The sequence below is a fragment of the Marmota marmota genome, unplaced genomic scaffold (assembly GCF_001458135.2).
Source record: "Marmota marmota marmota unplaced genomic scaffold, marMar, whole genome shotgun sequence".
In the NCBI taxonomy this organism is placed as follows: domain Eukaryota; kingdom Metazoa; phylum Chordata; class Mammalia; order Rodentia; family Sciuridae; genus Marmota; species Marmota marmota.
Window position 1 is genome coordinate 26,603,333 of NW_026000026.1, and position 4,802 is coordinate 26,608,134.

Genomic DNA, 4,802 nt, shown 5'->3' on the forward strand with positions numbered 1-4,802 from the left:
GGCGCCCNAGTAAAATCTCCTTCTGCCTCGTCTCTTTCTGGCAGGATCTGATCCAAATTTCAAGCCAGTCTCAAATGCCCCTCCTCCAAAGAAATCTTCCTGTTATCTTTAATACCCTGCATACATTGGGAGCTTAACATGTGTTGCATTCATGAATGAACCTCAACCAATATATTCTCCTTTTCTCTCTCTCTGTACCAGGGATTGATCCCAGGAGTGCCACATCCCCACCCCCTTTTTTTCTGTATTTTATTTAGAGACATGATCCCACTGAGTTGCTTAGAGCCTTGCTGAGTTGCTGAGGTTGGCTTCAAACTCACCATCCTTCTGCCTCAACCTCCTGAGCCCCTGAGCCATGTGCCACCACACAGGACCCAACCAATATATTCTCCCCATTCCTGTGCTCTCCGGAAATTTTATAACCTCTGTTGTTTATTCAATAGACTATTTTCTGAGAAGTTTCTTTCTTTTTATCATTTTAGACACATTTACTTAACACGTGGTGCTGAGGACTGAACCCAGAACTGTGCATGCGAGGACAGCCCTCCGCCAACGGAGCCACCTCCCAGCCCACCCAGCTCCCCGCCCCCTGCGGTGCTGGGACTTGGCCCAGGCCCAGGGCCTGCTAGGGAAGCCCCTACCCCTCGCTCCCTCCACCCCGTGGGTAGGTCGGCTTTGTTCCTCTGTGTGGTTCGGGGGCAGAACCCAGAGGGCTCTACCATTGGGCTTAATACCCAGCCCTTTTAAAATTTTATTGACTGGCCTCAAACTTGGGGTCCTCCTGCCTCAGCCTCCCCAGTAGCTGGGATTACAGGCCTGCTCAGGGCCGTCCCCGCTGAGTGATTTTTAACAGAGAAACATCCCAGCCCCTTGTCTCCGTCTGGTGGGGGGCACTACCCACGGGTCACTTTCCACCTGGTGTCCCCTCCTCTTTCTGTGTCCCGCACACGGAGACCTTCATTCAGTGGAAGTCACTCACCGACTACGGATTAAGTGCCAGCTCTAGGAGATGACAACTAAACACGAAATGAGTCACTTGCTTAGTGGGAGGAGTCAGAACAGCCACCGGGAGGGAGAGAAAGTCCCCTGCAGGAGGACCAGGAGCGGGGGCTGTCCCCAGTGCTCCCTGAGGCCCGCCGCTGGTCAGCTGTGACCGGCCCCTTCCTACAGCCCCGGGGTGTTGACGCCAGGTGCCCTGGACGAGGAGCCGGTCTGTCTTCTGGCTCTTGCGCAGAGACCGTGGCACCCACACCCCGCGGGGAACTGGGGCGAGGCCCCCGCCGCCCTCCGGAGGGGCCGCTCCGACGCGCACCGCGGGTTCCGTCCACCCCAGGGCGCGGCCCCGGCCCCCGCAAACGTGGAGGCCCGCACCCTGCCCGGGACCGAAGCTGGAGCAGAGATGCCCCGCCAGCTCGGGACCCTTCCGGCCACCGCGGCTCCTCCTGGCCCGTGTGAGCCTCTGGGACCGGGCGCGGCTGGAGTCACCCAGAGACGCCGCCAGGCGGCGCTGAGTCCCGAGCGCACGTGGGGCCCGCGATCGGCCCCGGGGGACCTTGTAAGGCCCCGGGGACTTGGAACCTTCCCCTAAGGGCGTCGTGTGGGCCTACGGCCAGGTTGAGAGAAAGGCGGAAAGTGGAAAATAGGGCGGAGGGAAAAAGTGATGGGGGGGGGGGGCAGATGGTTACAGGGGTTTAGGGACCTGCAGCGCGACACAGACCCCCCCAGACAACCTGATCTTACATCCGAGCAAGCTCTGAACAGAGTTAATGCCAACAAATAATTATTGAAAAGGAAAAAAAAATTAAACTTGAGCTCGAGAGCCCAGAACAGAGTGGGAGAAATTCGAGGATAAATATGTGCATACAGTTCATTTGTTGGGGGGGGGGCGGGGGACACGAATGCGTTCTACACGTTTTTAAGGTGTGTGTGTGTGTGTGTGTGTGTGTGTGTGTAGCAGGACAGGGGACATGGAGGGGAAATGGAGAGTGATCAAAAGGAAATTTAGCCTTAGCTGAAGTATTTTAATCATCTAGGAGTCTGGACACCTGTTAGGTGTGTAACCTTAAATCAAAAATTACTTTAAAAAGAAAAAAATGGAGAAAGAGAAACAAAAGAAACATAAAATGTTATTTTGTGTTGTACCAATAAAGATCTTACATGCAGATTAAGGGAGGGGACCGCCCCCTTGCCCTGTTCTGTCCAGACCTGGGCCTCCTTTCCTGTGTGAACAGGACACCTGTAGCAGGTCAGGGCTCGCAGGGCGGGAAGGCGCGGGAAGCATGTCCTTGAAACCAAGCTGGAGGAACGGAATGGGGAGGGAGCAGATTCCAGGTATGTGTGTGTGTGACAAAGGATGCTGGCAGACAGAGCACGCCGCCCGCCCTCAGGCTGGAATCCTGCAGTGTGGGATGGTGCAGGTTCCAGCCCAGGAAATGTCATCATCATCTGCTGGGGCCGAGTGGGGCTGGCACTAGGTGAGGTCGTCTGTGGGCCTTGGAGTGGGGAGACCTGGAATGTCGCTGGGGAGCCTCAGGCCGCGGTGGAAGACGGCAGCGAGAGGTCTGGAGGTGCAGCGGCGGCGGTGGAGTGGAGATGGAGGCCAGACCTCAACCCCAGGCCGACCTTCCTGTCCTCAAGGGCAAAGCCAGTGAGGGTGGGTGATTGTCGGTGGCGGAAGAGCTCAGCGGAGGCCCAGAACCCGAGGGCGTGCAGTTCCAGGAATTCGCCACAAGATGGCGATGTCTGATGGGTTTAAAAAAAGTTCGCCCCGAAAACAAAGGGGCGCCCTCCTCCTCCCTTAAAAAAATGTTCTTTCCATATTATTTGTTGAAGTTAACTATATTCCATGCACCGAGGATATAGAGGACATGGTTCCCCCCCAAACGGAGCTGCCAGTCATCCCTTGGAATTCCAATCTGACCCTTTTGCAGATCCCCGGGGCCCAGAAGGCTGCCGCTCCACCCTGTCGTAGGCATGGCCAAGTCCACCTCTCCCACTTCTCGGCTGGACTATTGCTGTGACCACTTAATTCGCTATCTTACTTCTGTCCTTCTCCCCTTTGCCCCATTCTCAGCCAAAAAGACGCTGTCAACCTGGCCATTCTCTGCTCAGATCTCCCCCGAGCTGCTCAGTAACCCCTGCCCCGGCACCTACCTGCTTCTCTTCCCTCTCCCCAGCCAGCTCCACCGCAGCCAGTCTGGTGTCTGGCTGCCTCAGGGCCCTTGCACTTGCTAGTCCACTCTCCCCAGGTAACTACATGGTTCCTTCCTCACCTTATTCAGGTCTCTGCTCTGTCCCATAAGTGACTCCTTCATTAAAATAACCTCATGCCTCAATCCACCCCAGCTCAGGCTGCTCTGCACCTCTGCCCTGTTCCCGTGGTGTCCTGGTTTGTTGTTATATGTTCATTTATAAATCTTATCTGGGGTCTGTCTGCCCATTAGCGTTGGCTCCACAAGTGGAGATTGTGTCTGTTTCATTTGCAGTTGAGGTCTGGTGCCTAGTCCATGCCTGGCATACAGAAGGGGCTCAATAAGTGTTTGTTGGCTGAATGAATGACATCGGGGAGGGGCAACTGACTGGATGTGGGGCAAGGGGGAAGGACGAGTTGAGAGTGACGGAGGTTTGGGCTTGAGCAATACGTCAGGATGCCTCCACCCTGACCCCCAAGCCGGGGACCCTGCGTGGCCCTGATAGAGAGGACACAGAGCTATCTATTAAAAAAATGAGACCATTTCCTTGAAATACACGGGGCCGTAGTTTCACTGCCTGATAGTAACACTTTTCTGATATCCAATAATCAGTCGGCCACTGATTTCCCATGGCCCATAAAGTGTGTCCTTGGGTGGACAAAGGACTCAGTGTAACAGGAAGTCTGACGCTCTAATGGGAGAGCAAGATCTCATCACAGAGGGAGCAGCCCTGGAGACGGACATGGTGCTGTGCCGGCTCAGCCCCCAGGTCAGGTGGAGCTGTGAGCCCAGACCGGGGACCTTCTCTGTTTGCCGTAAGGATGGGGGTGGGGACTTGTGTAAGGCAGAGCAGGATGAAGGTGGCTCTCTTGCTGATGTCATGGGGTTTGAAAGGGATGTGGAGGAGTCACAATGACCCCAGGATAGGGCCCCACCCCTCCCCCACCCCCACTCCCATGGGGTCCCCAGGACCCTGGTGACCTCCGTCCAGCCCCAGACCTCCTCCTCTCCCCTCTGTGCTCTGCGGGACACCTTCTGCTCACTCTTCAGCCTCTGCCCAGATGTCACCTCCTCCTGGAAGCCTGCCTGAAGCTGGAGTGGACCAGGGGCCCCTCTCCTGGGCCTGGAGCTACCTGGGATCACCTGTAATCCCCTGGGCTTCTCTGTTTCCAGCCCTCACCCCCTCCGGCCTGTCTTGTTCACTGCCACATCCTCACCCCAGCAGTGCCCGGCATGTAGTTGGGCCATAACCCAGACTACCACATCCCCACTCCCAGGTCCGGCATCCGCAGGGGTCTCGCGATGGGCATTTGGTCCTCCCTTCTTCCTTCCTTCACAAGTGTTCCTTGAGCACCTACTGTGTGCAGAGCCTCCCTCCCTGGAGCGCACCCTGGGACGAGGAAGGCAGACAGACAGCAAGACAAAGGTGAAGCCGTTGGGACCCTGCGGAGTTGGGCAGGGGTGTGGCCCGGTCCCGGCAGGGCTGGGACAGGACTGAGGGCTATCCTGACCCAGAGGCCAGGGGAAGGTTCCCAGGGAAGAGGACGGGTGGGGTGGGCAAGAGGCCACTGCGCTGCGGAGGACGCACAAGGACAGGGCGGGGAGGGACTG